A 15888-nucleotide genomic window follows, 5' to 3' on the forward strand; every position below is an offset into this window, starting at 1 on the left:
ATAGTTTTGGTTTCTTTGCCAAAATCAAGTGTCCATAGGTGTGTGGATTTATGTCTGGGTCTTCAATTTGATTCCATCAATCAATGTGTCTGCTTTTATGCCAATATCAGGCTGTTTTCATTACTATAGCTCAGTAGTACAGCTTGAGATCAGGGATGGTGATACCTCCAGCAGTTCTTTTATTGTACAGGGTTGTTTTAGGTATCCTGGGTTTTGTTTTTCCATATGAAGTTGAGTATTGTTCTTTCAAGGTCTGTAAAGAATTATGTTGGGATTTTGATGGGGATTGTGCTCAATCTGTAGATTGTTTTTGGTAAGATTGCCATTTTTACTTTGTTTATCCTATTCATGCATGAGCATGGGAGATCTTTCCATCTTCTGATATCTTCTCCAATTTCTTTGTTCAATTCTTGAAGTTCTTGTCATATAGGTCTTTCACTTGCTTGGTTAGAGTTACCCCAAGATATTTCATGTTGTTTGTGGGAATTGTGGAGGGTGTTGTTTCCCTGATTGCTTTCTCAGCCCTTTTATATATATATGAGCGACTGATTCTTTTTTTTAGTTAACCTTGTATCCAGTCACTTTGCTAAATGCATTTATCATCTGTAGGCATTCCCTGGCAGAATTTTGGGGTATTGCTTATGTATACTATCATGTCAGTTAGAGTCTTACTGCTATATCCTTGACTGTCCTGGAACTCACTATGTAGACCAGGCTGGCTTCAAACTCACAGAGATCTACCTACCTCTGCCTCCTGAGTGCTGGGATTAAAGGTGTGCACCACTATACCTGGCCCTCAAAGACTTTTTAAAGTTTTAACAGTTTTTTCTAGTTGTTAAATTTAACCTGCTGGTCTGACCTCAGGTTCTCCACTTAGATTCATGTGAGGTACCTGGTAAGGTATGTCTTTAGTTCTCACTGTTGAAATAGCTCAGTTGGTCTTTGATGTTTTCTGTCTTCCTTCTGGGGCCCCTTCCTTCAGAGCTCACCAGCCCTGCCTGCTGCATACTGGTGACAGCAGATCCGGGACCACGTTCTGTGGACACTGACCACCTGGTTGCTGACCACTCTTGCTGACTGTTGGAGCCCAGTTCATTTCTATAGCTTTTGTTCCCACTTACTACCCGTTGGGTATTTATTCCCTTAAATAGCCCAAAGCCATTTTATTGTGGATTCCTGAAGATTTAGGGGGAAGATAGCTCCAGTTGTAAAATTTATTTGCTATTAGTAGAAAGTGAAGGCCACTTCTGGAGAGGGGGGCAAAATCCTTTTAGATCACTCTCCATGCCTTGCCACGCGCTGCTTACACTTTTGGTAAGTGGCACCAGATGAGGTGGATGAGTTTTTTGAAGCTGATAATGCAGAAATTTTGAGCTCCCTCTTCCCACTGATTCATCAGAGGCCTCAAGAAAGTCTGAAACATTGTGTTCCCATGTAGGAGGTGTTTTAAAATCCACTAAAGAAGGGTTTTAGCCACTGTCTGTCAGCAGGGCTCTCTTGCCCTCACTGACGTCTTTTCTATAGCACTTGCCCTTGTACTTGGGGGTGCTGGAGAAGATGTAGGTATTTTAGGATCTTGATAAGTGGAAATTAGGTTGGCAGGTTATTTAGTTCAGACTTCATGGAATGTACAGTCAGTCACCCATGCCAATCCAGAAACTCTGATGCCCAAGATCCTTGTACAAAATGATGCAGTATCTATACATGATCTATGTACATGTGCTTTAAATCTCTAGCTAAGACAATGCTAGTGCTGTATTATATTACTGTTATGTTGTATTGTTTGAGGAATAATGATAAGGAAAAGTCTATAGACAAAATTGTATATGGCCAAAATGTATATATTTAAAAACATTTTCCACCTTTGGTTTGTTGAAACCAAAGATGTGGGTCTTGAAGTATGAAGGACCAACTGTATGTGTGTGGTTTATAGTCATTTCTGTGATTAGTTTAGCCATAGTTAGATTTTTTTTTTTTTTTTTTTTTTTTTTTTTTTTTTTTTTTTTTGGTGAGTGAATAACTTCCGAGATAAATCTGCCACCACTGTGGCTGAGCCACCTAGGACAGTGGTACAAAGGCTCAAAGCCAATATCCAGACATTGTGATTCTGTCCTATTCTACCTCTTATAAGGATAGTGTAAGTGAGGAGGCAGAGAAGTGTCTGAAGCTTGTTCTATAGGAGAGTCCCTGATTTGCCAGAGGCAGACATATATGAGCAGAGGATTCAATTACCTTGACCTGGGTATGACTGTACCTTTCTGCTCCAAATACAGAATTATGCAACCTCTGTAATCGTCAACACACCCATATACAGAGTTTTTAAACTTTTGTGATAGGCATTGTGTTCAGAAACGTTTGACAGTTAGGACAAAAACCTGTAGCAGTATCCAAAGCAGCAGGTACACTTGTGCATGATATGGTCCATGTGTCCCAAACTTTAACATGAAAAACAATTTCTGATCAACAATAATGCGAGAAAGACCAGAATGTTTTCCAGTCTCATTATTTAAGATAATATTACAAAACAGCTGTTGTAAAGAGGCCACTAAAGAGCATTGTAACAAAAATAATAGAAGAAAAATATCATAAGGGCTTAATAGGCTGTTAATAACAACACTAGGTATGTTTGCCAGTTTATAATCGTTATAGAATTTGTTAGCACTTACTTTTCTCCTAGATTATTAGGATTTCCATAATCATTCTAATTTTTACAGCATGAGAGAGAGAGAGAGAGAGAGAGAGAGAGAGAGAGAGAGAGAGAGAGAGAGAGAGAATACATGCACATATGCAGAAGTGTGTGCATGTGTGCAGGCCAGAGGAAGATGTCAGGCATCCTGCTCTCTCACTTTTTGCCCATTCCTTTTGGCACAGGGTCTCTCACTGGGCTTGCAATAAATAGACTAGCAGTCAGCCAGCCTTAGTGATCCTACTGCCTCTGCCCCACCGTGCCCTCTGCTGGGCTCCTCAGTGTGCTCTGCCACACCTAGGTGTTTACATGGGTGCTGAGGACTTGAATTCAGGTCATAGTGGTATTGCAGCAAACATTCTTACCCACAGGCCATCTACCCCGCCCGCAATCTATAACTCTTCTATAATTATGCATTTGTGATCTTTGTGTCCTTTTCTTGAAATCACTCCCCAAATCCAAATTGTGTGACCTTCTCTCCAAAGCCTGAATTTGCCTCTGACTGAGATGAGATAAGCAAAGTTAAAGCAACCCAGGCTTCTGCTGCCCTGACTCAGTCAACAGGAACTGGAGTTAGAAAGAGAGGGTCAAACTAGTCCAAGTGTTCCGAGCCAGGCAAGAAGCCGACTGTGTGGCTAAACTGATGACCATAGGGCTGGAGAGATGGCCCCGCTGCTCTTCCAGTGGACTGTATTTTGGTTTTCGGCACCCACATGGCAGCTAGTAACTCTAGTCCCAGGGGGGCTGACCCCTCTTCTTACCTCTGCAGGCACCCCATGCAGTCAGTACACAGACATACATTCAGGCAAACCATCTGACGCATAAAATAAAAACGAATAAATAAAGTAGTCACAACCTTCCTGGTGGTGGATATTGTTGGCGTAGGCCTAACACAGTGGAGTTCCTTTCTAGGGGAAAGTATGTAAGTTGTAGGTTTTCATTTTTACTGTCTATGAGGCTCTAACCCCCCCCCCCGATTCTGAAATGTCATATTAATTGATTAGCAGTGCAGGAATACTAAAGCTAAGCACGTTTTCTAAAGCTGAGGTATCCTTCTATTTTTATATTGATTTTTTTTTAAGACAAGAAAATTTGAAAAACAATAGTCTTGGCTGTCCTAGAACTTCTACAAAGATCAAGCTTGCCTTGAATCTGCTGCAATCCTCCTATTTCTGCCTCCCGAGCTCTAAAATGTGCCACCACACCTAGCTAATTACTTCCCCCTTGATTTTAAATTAGATTCTCCAGTGTGTATGAGAGGAATATTCTCTATGAGATCCTAAAGCATACATAGTAAGATTCATTTTGCTGTATTGGATTGTCTCCCTGACTTACCTGAGCCCAGGCTATAGGAACAATTTTTCATCGCAAGTGTACTTCTAAGTTAAGGTCTTTAGGGAGTGTGGTTCGTGATGGGGACACATCAGGTATATACACACCACTCTGCAGTATCCTAGAACCTATTTCCTTGGGTGGAGGGGGTGCGCTATAAATTTTTTTTAATAATAATCAGTTAATCCCTACTCTTCGTTCCAAAGGGCTGAAGCTTGGGGCAAGCTGGGCAAGCAAAGGCACATTGCTGGTTGCAGAGTCTTGTCTCTGGAATTTGCATTCCTTGTTATCTTCTTGAGATCAGGGACTCTCCCTTCCTTCTACCCCAAATACCAAGGCCTCACAAAGTACTCCTCAGTATGTTTCCTTTTGATTGACTTTCATAATGTACAGTTGTGGGCTGTAGGAAGAGTGCATAGAAACCCCTGTTTCCTAAGTGTGTGAGGCTTTTCATCCCCGGAGTGTTTATGGTCAAAGTTGCTTTCTTCAACCTAACTTTTGCAGGTAGTCTATAGTTGACCAGTTATAATAACTGAACTTCTCTGCCTATTGTTCCCCATGTCTTTACCTGTGTTCTGCTGTAAAAACAAAAACTACTGGACATAGTTCTTACAGAACTGCTTTATGGAAAACGGTAAGGTCTGTCCTCTTTGCTACACATCCTAATGCCATGGGGCGGATGTAAATATTTTGTACATGCATGTGTGAGAATATATAGAAGCAGGTGCTGGGGAGATGGCCCCGTGGCTGAGAGCGCACACTGCTCAAGCAGGAGGAAGCCAGCTGGGATTCCCAGAGCCCCTGCAAAACAGCCACCGTCAAGTCTGTCACGCCAGGGGGTGCAGTGCAGGGACAGGAGACTCACAGGGGCCTGTGTGCCAGCAAGTCTAGCCAACATGCTGGGCCTTAGGTTCAGTGAAAGATCCTGCCTCAAGTGAATAGGGTGGAGAATGATAGAGCAGGGTGTTCAGAGCCCTTAGCTGTCTTCTCCATGTACATGAAGGACTGCGTGCAGTACTCCCTGCCCCCTGCTGCTCCACACACATGCACCACACATACCCATCACAGAGAGAGGGGGCGGGAGGAGAGAGAGAGAGAGAGAGAGAGAGAGAGAGAGAGAGAGAGAGAGAGAGAGAGAGGGAGAGGATACGGAGGCAGGGTTAGCTTTCACTTTAAAAAAAAATTTAAGTTTTATCTATTGTAAGACCTATATTTAATCCATGTGGATGTTGTCTTTAGTTATTTGATTTTCCATAAATCAACTGTGTTCCTTGTATCAGAAGAATGCCTCAACAGGGTTTTGTGAACCATTAAACAAGTGTGAATGATTTTTCTATAGCCTGTCACACCAGATCAAAAAATTCTGCCCCAGAAGCGTGCTAGCAAGTCTGCCAAATGGCAAAACTTGGTCCTTATCAGATCGCAAGCCTTTCCTACTTACTAAACGGTGTTCAGGGGTTGTAGGGAGGATATGACCCATCTAACCCCAATCCTACTTACTAAATGGTGTTCAAGGGTTGTAGGGAGGATATGACCCATCTAACCCCAATCCTATTTTAATCACATAGACAAATCTTTCTTCCAGGCAACCAATCCAAAATCTGAGATGTGAAAACAATGCAATCTTTGTGCAAACACCTCAGTGTATTATTAGCCGTAGTGTAAAGCTCAGCACAGAACACTTACATTTTATCTGGAAAATCCGATCTTGCTAGTATTTTCTTCTTGGTTTTAGTCTCTTATTTATTTATTTGTTTATCTGTCTATCTATCTATCTTCTATCTATCTATCTATCTATCTATCTATCTATCTATCTATTTATTTTTAAAGCAGAGCCTCTTGTAGTCCAGGCTGGCCTTGACCTCACTATGTAGCCAAGGATGATCTTGAACTCCATATCCTTCTGCCTCCAGAGGCCTGAGTGCTGAGGCTACAGGTATGCACCACCACACCTGGCTTATGTGATGCTGAGGATGGAACCCAGGGCTTCATGCATTCTAGGCAACTGACCTTGCTCATATTTTAAATATATTTATATGTATGTATATATGTATGTATATACATAAATAATATAAATGTATTGATATCACTATATACATATATGTACATATATACATATGTGTTTATGAATGTGTTTATCTACCCAAATCCTTTAACCTATAAACCTCTAGAGGGTTAATAGAGGAACTGGTGATCAGAAGACATGGTGATTCTTGTATTGTTTTTTAATAGTTGTTTCACATTTTATTAAAGTAATGCATATAAAGTACACCCTTTCAGTAAGTGACCATATCAGGCAAAAGTTAATAATATCTTCCCTGCTTCCATCTCTAATGCTGAACCTTCAAATAACCAAGAGGTGTGAAGGCATCCTTCTACAGCTTTAAAGCGTCCTGTTTCTCTAGATTTTGCCTGGGACTTCCTAAGACATAAGATGAGACTCCAGGCTTCAGTTTCCCAGATGAAAACAATCCGACTCCATAGTGAGAATTCCACTTGACACCTGCTAAAGCCACTAACATAAAAATTCTAGACATGAACAAGTGGTAGTGAAGATAGACCCGGAGCTCCCCTGTATTGCTAGCGGGAATCTAAAATGTTGTAGCTATCACCTACCAAATGGTTTGGCAATCCCTCCACACATCAAATATAGAGTTACCACGAGAGAGCAGCTCCATTGCTAGTGAGCAAAACAGAAAACAAGGCCCAACTGAAGCCAGTGTACACACCAGCCTTCTTCATTAGTGCCCAGAAGTGGGAATAACCCAGCCACCTATGGACTTTCAACAGGTAGGTTGTGATTTCTCTGCACCACCGAGTACTGTGCATCAGTGAAAAAGGAGTGAAGCGACAATATGCAGGAGCGAGTTTTAAAACTATAGCGGATGAAACGACCTAGACACAAAGCTCCGATGCCCTGTGACCCTGGGAATAAGAAACACCATGAGAAGGAGAAGCAGGTTAGTGGCTGCCAGGTGCTGGAGAGTGACTGCTCTTTGAGATGTGTGAAAAGGCCGAGATTCTGGCCATGGTGGCTCAACGCTGTGAATATACGCAGAGCTATGGGACTGCACATGTAAAGGGGATCATTATGTACAATGCATGTCAATAAAACCATGAAGAAAATCAGGAGTTAGAGAGATGGCTCAGCGGGTAAAGGTACTTGCAGCCAAACCTGATGGCCCGAGTCTGACCCCAGGCCCCACATGGTGGAAGGAGAGAACTGATTCATGCAAGTTTTTCTCTGAAGCCCCCATGTGCTGTGTGGCAGGCATGAGCATGCTTACACACACATACACATCTACAGATGAATGAATAAATGTAACTTTAAAAGTAAATCAATGGAAAACAGAAATGCTTAACTAAGATGTCCTTCAACACCTTTTTAGATTATAGAATTCTATATTTTGTATATTTCCATATTCATTTTTTACTTTAAAAAATGTATTTCAATTTGAATCTCTCTCTCTCTCTCTCCCTCTCTCTCTCTCTCTCATAGATGAACAGTCTTATTAAATAAGAAACACAGAGGTGATAGCCGAAGAGATCAGAGCGAATAGCCACGACTAGCCTTAGCTTACCACCAGCAGTAGCTTTCCCAGAGAGCTTCTTCCTATCTAAACTGTGCTTTTATTGCCTTCCTGTTCTGCCTTCTCATTGGTTCTAAGCCCAGCCACATGACTTCCTCGTCACTGCCTGTCTATGCAAACCTCCAGGTCTCTATGGTTGGTACTGGGATTAAAGGTTAGGGTCACCAGCTTGGCTGTGTCCTTGACCACACAGAGACTCTGCCTACCATGTGATCGGATTAAGGGCGTGTGCTACCACCGCCTGACTTGTTTATGGCTCTTTGACCTCTGATCTCCAGGCAACTTTATTAACATACAAATAAAATATCACATTTCAGCACAAATAAAGTATCACCACACTCTCTCTCTTGTTTTTCGAGGGTTTCTTTGTAGCCCTGGCTGTCCTGAGATGCACTCTGTAGAACAGGCTGGCTTCAAACTCAGAAATCTGCCTGCCTCTGCCTCCCAAGTACTGGGATTAAAGGTGTGTGGCACCACTTCAATTTAAATTCTTAGCCTGGTTGTTAGATCCCCTACATTGTCTCCAGTCTTTTAAAATGACTCTTTGTATCTATACTAAATTTCGACATTTATTTTATGACAGAAATATCAACTCTGAGTCAGAACAATGCAGAAGACTGCCCACCCATCAAGTGGGCAATGTCGCAGGAGCAGCACCAGCCACACTTGCCAGCCCAATTCAGTGAGAGGTGGTCTACCTGGAGATGGCATCAGTCTGCAGGAGGAAGGCTGGGTTTCCAAGACTGTCAGCCCCACATTGTTTCACTCCTGCTTCTGACCAGTTAGCTGTAAAGCAGGGCTCCTGCCACCACTCGGCCGATTCAACCAAGTTTCTTGAAGGGCTCAGGAAACGTATTTACTGGCTTATTGTAGCTTGAGTTTTCCTGCCACGGCCATACAGTTTGTAACCAATATAAGTCTCTGTGTTTACTTGGTTATTTCGAGGAACACAGCTGATGTGATGCACAGAGTAAGGGATGAGAAGCTTCTGAGCTCTGAGTTTTCCCTCTCCAGGAGTGTCCACATGCCCCACCATTGGGAAGCTCCGTGACTCCATCCTTGGACTTCCAGAGAAGCTTCATTGTACAAGTGTGATTGATTAAATCATGGACCATTGACGATGAATTTAACTTGTGATGTCCCTTTCCTCCCTGGGTTTAGGTTGTGAGGCTGAAAGTCCTACCCTTCTAATCCTGCCGTGGCCTTCAGAGTGGTCAGCCCCTACCTTGAGTGACTTGGGGGCTGCCAGCCATCAGCCAACTCAGCATACAAAATGGAGCCTCTCACGCTGTATATTCCAAGTATATTCCCAGGAAGGCCAGGGAGGAAAGAGTACACATACACTTCATCACAGTCAAATTGTGGAAGACCCAGGGTGCCAGACTATGAGGGTGGGAATTAAAAGTTTTTAAAGTAGGGTGTTGACGAAAATCAAAGTCATGATGACCAGGAGAAGCTACAGCCAGACAGGTGCCGGAGCTAAGTGAAGGCAGATGAGGCGGGCAGCATCGCCACTGAAGGATTTGCACGAGCTTGTGAGAGGAAGGAGTGGAGAGGGACCAAGAGATTTCATGCGCAGTAAGGCGAAGGACTGGATGGTGTCGGTGGATCATCAGATCTGGGAGTCTTGTGACCAGGATAAAGGGTGATGTCAAACCTTGGCACCGCTAGATCGCACTGACGTAACTGCCTTGGAAATCTCCAGAGAAAGAAAGATTGAAAACTGAATTAATTTTCTAAATATTATATCAAACATTGCAAACCATCTAAAATGTAATGTCAGTGGGCAATCAAAGGGTTCAAGGGTGAGTGTTAGAGCCAGGGCCAGACCCTGCTTATACTCCGGGTCTTTGTGACAGTCGGTGCCAATTGTCAACTTGACAGAATCTAGGCTCATCTAGCATGCCTTTAGGGGATTGTTTTTTGAGGTGGAAAGACCCTCCCACTGTGGGTGGCACCGTTTCCCGCCTGAGATCCTGGGCTGTATAAAGTGGAGAAGGTGAGCTAAGCCCAAGACTTCGTCCACTTTTTCTGCTTACTGACTGTACTTGCAATGTGACCCACTGCTTCCAACTTCTTCTGTCCTGACTTCTGTGCCATGACGGACTGTACCTGAAACTGGACCTTAAAAATACCCCACCTCTCTCCCTGAAGCTACTTTCACTGGGGGCATTTTATCCCAGCGACAGGAAAAGAAACTAATGGTCTCCATAATGTCACAGCTGACACCGAGGAACTGAACGAGATTTCTGAGGCCTAAAGAGAGAAGGGAGCAGGTGACTAAGAACTCATCCCTGGCCCACCGCTGCCCAGGGACAGGAGGAGACAAGGGAGCCAAAGTCCAGAAGAAGAAGTTTATCAGAATCTCAACATCTATCTGGGAGGAAAGAGAAAATGAGCTATGGCAAATGCACATGAACAGATGAATGGATAAAATATAGAACATGCAAGTGATGGAGTATGACTCGGCCTAGAGAAGAATGGAATTCTGACATTTGTGATAATATAGGTGAACCTTGGGAGCATTGTACTATACGAAAGTAACACAAATGGACAAGAAGTGTTTGATTGCACAAAAACATGAAAAAATAAACTTGCAGAGGCAGAATGCAGAGTAGTGATTAGCAAGGTGGGGAGAGATGAGCAGTGAGTTATTACTTGGCAGACAGAGTTGCAGTTGGGGAATGATGACATTCTGGAAACAGATAGTAGTGCTGGTTGGACAAGGAATGTCGTGCTCGATGACACTGAACTATACACTTGGAAAAGGACACAGTGATGAGCTTTAGGTTAAGTTTATCTGCGCACAATTAAAAACCCTTATTGCCATGAATTTGCATGATGTGGTATATACTGTGTACCCTAATAAACTTTACCTGAAGATCAGAGGACAGAACAAGCCACTAGATTAAACATAGATGCCAGGCAGTGGTGGCACACACCTTTAATCCTAGCACTCAGGAGGCAGAGATCAGTCTGGATCTCTGTGAGTTCAAAGCCAACCTGGACTACATGAGATTGACTCAGTCTAGGAGAGAAAACAGAGCCAGGCAGTGGTGGCACACACCTTTAATACCAGCACTTGAGATCTCATGCCTTTGCCTGGGAAGCACACAGGCCTTTAATCCCAGGAAGTGATGGCTGAGTGGAGAAAGGTATGTAAGGTGTGAGGAGACAGGAACTAAAGCTTTTCAGGCTGAGGAGTCCTAGAGGTAAGAGGTGGCTTGTTCCTTTGTCTCTCTGATCTTTCAGCATTCACCCCAATATCTGGATCTGAGTTTTTTTTTTATTAAAAGTTGGTTTAGGGCCGGGTGGTGGTGGCGCACACCTTTAATCCCAGCACTCGGGAGGCAGAGCCAGGCAGATCTCTGTGAGTTCGAGGCCAGCCTGCTCTACAAAGTGAGTTCCAGGAAAGGCGCAAAACTACACAGAGAAACCCTGTCTTGAAAAACCAAAAAAAAAAAAAAAAAAAAAAAAAAAGTCGGTTTAGAATTTAAGCAACAGTATGATATCTTGGCTTCCATAATCATCATGCTAGTTGAAACGTAGCTTGTAACAGGCATTTTTCTTTTGGCTCTTATTTACCTTTATTTTTTCTTAGCATTCCCAAGAGAACCTTGAATGAGTTCTTACCAAACCCACTGTGTTAGGAATGATTCTTACTAGACTTTTCTACCATAGAAACATGGTCCTTATTTCTGTGTCAAGAAATGTAAGAAACCAAGCAGTAAGTTCTACACTTCAGTATCCTTGCAGAAAGAAAGAAGTCCTACCCAGGCATTCCTAAATACTAGCTCAGTCCTGATGCAGAAAGCAGGCTAAGGCCACCAATAAGCTAGCCATATCTTCCTTCGACCCTGTGACTCACAGTGTGGTTCATGGACCAACTGTTCTAGCATCGCCCAGAAGCATGCTAAAAATGATTAATCTTGGGCACAATCCCAGACCTAGTGAATCTGAGTCTGCATCTTAGCACTAGCCCATGTGTTTCTTATGAGCACTAGCATTGGTGAATGCTGCTCAGATCACCAATCACACTGCTGAATTCACAAGACTTTCTTACACACAGCCCAGAAACATTTTCCTCTTGCAGAAGGAAAGTTAAAAGCAGGGAGCAAACATCAGCTCTGTAATAGATACTAATGCATTCGTTTCCCGATGTTATTTAATATTTAAAATGATAATAGAACTGTAAAGCACTGTTCTCATTTCAGTGAAGAAATTGGCTCAGCCATCCCACTGCCATCTATCCAGTATGTACCAGGACTGACATTTGACTTCAGGATTTCCAACTCCACAGTGTCTTCTAGAATACTAACCTCCCTAACCTAACGTTTTTGAAAACTTTAGACTACATGGAATGTGTTTTGATCAAACCGACCTCTTTATTCCCCTCCGTCAGTTCCTCGCCTAGCCCTCCCCACCGTTTTCCTTCTCAGGTTCAAGTGTTCTTTTTTACTTTTTTAAAACCTACTGCATCCCTGATGATACCTTACCCCCCACCTTTTCTGCTTGTGAAGGAAAGCATCCTGACTCTTTTGGAATGAGAAATGACTTAGAATTTCACCAAGGACAATATAACACCACTCAAGACCATAAAACTGTCACCATTGAACAGTTATTTATTGCCGCAAAGTGCCTCTCCTCACTAATCCTCACAAAACCCAGGTGAGGCAAAAAGGAGCTCCACTCTGTACACAAAAGGCTGAGGCTCGCAGTAGCTAGAGGTCTGCCCACAGTCAGAAAGCGAGGAGGAGTCAGAGCGGAAATGAAGCCGAGAATACACACGGATCCTACCTACTCTACTGGCTTTGCCTGAGATTGTTGACAAACACTAATGCACGGGGTATTGTGATGGAACCATTATATATTTTTAAGAAAATTTTTTTTATTCATTTTACATACCAACCACAGATCCCCCTCTCATCCCTCCTCTCACTCCCTCCCCACTCCCCATCCCCTCCTCCAAAAGGGTAAGACCTCCCATAGGGAGTCAGCAAAGCCTGGTACACCCAGTTGAGGCAGAACCAAGCCCCTCCCCCTGCATCAAGGCTGAGCAAGGCGTCCCACCACAGGTAATGGACTCCAAAAAGTCAGCTCATGCACCAGGGATAGATCCTGTTCCCACTGTCAGGGGCCTCTCAAACAGACCAAGCTACACAACTGTCTCCCATATGCAGAGGGCCTAGTCTGGTCCCATGCAGGTTTCACAGCTGTTGGTCTAAAGTTTGTGAGTTCCTACGAGCTTGGTTCAGTTGTCTCTGTAGATTTCCCCATCATGGTATTTACCCTCCTTGCTCATAGAATCCCTCTTCCCTCTCTTCAACTGAACTTCTGGAGCTTGGCCTGGTGCTCAGCTGTGGATCTCTGCATCTGCTTCCATCAGTTACTGGATGAAGGCTCTATGATGACAGTTAGGTTATTCACTGGTTACTGGGGTAGGCCAGTTCAGGCACTCTCACCACTATTGCTAGTAGTCTAATCTGGGGCCAACCTTGTGGATTCCTGGGAACTTCCCTAGCACCAGATTTCTCCCTAACCCCATAATGTCTCCCTTTATCAAGATATTTCTTTCATTGCTCTCCAACTCCGTCCCTTCCCAAGCTCGACCATCCAATTCTCTCATATTCTCATTCCCCATCCCCTCCCCTCCATTACCCACCCCTTATCCCCAGTTTACTTATGGAAATCTCATCTATTTCCCCTTCCCAAGGCAATCCATGTGTCCCTCTTTGGGTCTTCTTTGTTAGCTACCTTCTCTGGAGCTGTGGGTTGCAGTCTGGTTATCCTTTGCTTTACATCTAGTATCCACTTATGAGTGAGTACGTTCCATGTTTGAGTTTCTGGGTCCAGGTTACCTCACTCAGGATGATATTTTCTAGTTCCATCCATTTGCCTGCAAATCTCATGATGTTATTGTTTTTAACAGCTGAGTAGTACTCCATTGTGTATATGTACCACATTTTCTTTATCCATTCTTCAGTTGAGGGGCATCTAGGTTGTTTCCAGGTTCTGGCTATCATGAATAAAGCTGCTGTGATGGAATCTTTAGAGGAGGCTCACCCAGAAGTGAACTGCACTCTTCCTGCCTTTCTGTTCTCACGTCATGTGACTTATGCTGGGCCATTGTGTAACATATCTCAGGAGGGAGCAGCAATTCCACTGCGAATTTCAAAAATCGACTCCTCACTGCAACACATACTTGTTCTTTTCTTTTTCTTAAATTTTTTTTATTGATTGTCCTTACCCTCCAGCCCTGTGTGTGTGTGTTTGTGTGTGTGTGTGTGTGTGTGTGTGTGTGTATGTATGTATGTATGCGTGTATGTATGTGTTCAGAAACATGCACCATGGTGCATTTGTGGAGGTCAGAGGACAACCTTGGAAGCTGGTCCGCTCCTTCTACCTGGTTTGGGCAAGGTCTCACACTTCTGCTGCCGCTGTGAATATTCAGGCTTTTTGTGTGGGTCGCAGGAATTGAACTTGCGTCACAGGCTTGCATGGCCAGCACCTTCATCCACTGAGCCATCTCCGCAGCACTGCTTTTTATTCTTCTAAGAGAAGGGCAGTGCTTGGAGAAACATAAAATGGTGAAGCCGGTGCAGTGAACAATATGGACCAAGCCTCTTAAAGATTAATTATAAATTACACCATGACAGAGAAATTCTATCCCAGGGTGTGTCCCCAAAGAGTCAAAGCAGACGTGCTCTCATTTGCTAGCATGAGGCGGACGCTTTGCCATCTTGCTCCTTTGCAAGGGATATTCGTCGCTCTCCAGTGCTCACGCACTTCTTGGCTTGTCTAACGTTTATTTTTTCGTTCTTCATTGTCAGCCTTAATCTCACTTCCTCATGCAAACGTCCCTAACTTCTATCTAGGTCACACTCTGCTGTTGGGTACTCATAATCTCCTGTACTTCTATTAGTCATCTTTGCTATAACAAAATACATAAGACAGTGTGCTTAAAAAGAGGAAAGGTTTCTTCTGAGTGACAGTTTGGGAGGTTTCAGTCCGTCATCTGTTGGTCTTGGGTTTTGGGACGCGCACTGGCATCAATGTAGGAAGATGCGGTTGAAGAAGCTCGTCACATAAAGACATTGGGAAGCAAAGAGGAAGTGAAACAGAGGGACAAGGGCTCTTACATCCTCTGTAAGGGCATGTCTCCAGTGACATAGTTTTTCTTTCATTTATCCCTGCCTTTTAACGGTTCCACACTTCTCAGAAATGACATGGGCTGGGATCCCAACCTTCAGCATATGAGCCTTGAGGTGCATGAAAGATCCAGATTATGGCTCTCTCCATTACCACACTCAGCACAGGTATTATTTCATAATTATTCGGGTATTTCCTCACATACAATGTATTCCACTGAAAGCTAAGCTGTGGGAATACAGGAATCAAATTATGTTTTAAACTTTCCTCTGCTCACGCATATGACTACTCATCCATGTCCAATAAATGTTTGTGGAAAGGTACAGTGAAATGTGTGAAAACAAATTTTTTTATGAATTATAAAGTTTTACACAAATGATACTGCTATCATTTATTTGTATATGAACACTCAGATCTTACTCTGTATTTTAAAGGCATTCATGAGTTTGTATTTAATTGCAGTACATCTTCATTCATTTTGCTGCCTGAGCTAACTTTGGCCTTCTTCGTAATTTAATATGGCATGCAGAGGCAGAGCCTGAGTTCTCTGGACATAGGCAAAAGGATTTTTCACCTGACTGAGACAGGAATCCTTACCATGTGGGAGGGCTCTAAATTCCTCACCTGACCTCTTGACCTAAGATGACTCCATTTACAAGAGATTCACATTCAAACCAGAAACGTTTGAGCTCCGCCTGGCACCACTTGCTCACTGGGGGAAATACATGTTTGCAAACAAATGTGTTTGCTTTTCTTTTTTTGTCAGAAAAACATCACCATATTATGCAGGGTTCTCCTATTTCTGCCATAGTTGCCAAGATACTACTCTAAATTCAGCATTCAATTTTAATTCCTTCAAACCTGGTATCTTCCATTCTACTTTTCTTGTTTTAAATTATTTTTCTTTAGTTTTGAAATTTTCATATATTTATATAATGAAGAGGAGCTGCATTTAGCAACTTTCACCATGTCCTTCCCAGCATATTCACTCCCACTTCTTGTCTTTTTTAATTCTTTTGATTAAAAAAAAAAAATCCTGTGAGTGCTGCCCACGCATGGTGAGGGATCATTCACAAGAGCGTGGGGCCCTAGTGACCACACCCTCAGTAAAGAATAACCTTCCTTCCTACA

At 43.1% G+C, this 15888-nt stretch overlaps 1 protein-coding gene across 7 annotated transcripts in view; it reads left to right on the forward strand.

Annotated features, from left to right (window-relative positions):
- Dnajc5b (DnaJ heat shock protein family (Hsp40) member C5 beta) overlaps positions 1–15888 on the forward strand; it is a 241546-nt gene that overhangs the window by 42051 nt on the left and 183607 nt on the right. For 4 of the 7 annotated variants that reach the window (XR_008213791.1, XR_008213794.1, XR_008213792.1 and 1 more), the window contains 2 exons: positions 6809–6978; positions 8192–10872. The exons of 2 other annotated variants lie outside the window; for them this stretch is intronic. The gene's annotated coding sequence lies outside the window, so the exon portion shown is untranslated. Of the gene's footprint in view, positions 1–6808; positions 6979–8191; positions 10873–15888 lie in introns of those variants that run through there. One more of the 7 variants, XR_008213795.1, reaches the window with a different exon arrangement.

This window comes from Peromyscus californicus, unplaced genomic scaffold (assembly GCF_007827085.1).
Source record: "Peromyscus californicus insignis strain IS unplaced genomic scaffold, ASM782708v3 Scaffold_5__1_contigs__length_169319896, whole genome shotgun sequence".
Lineage (NCBI taxonomy): Eukaryota > Metazoa > Chordata > Mammalia > Rodentia > Cricetidae > Peromyscus > Peromyscus californicus.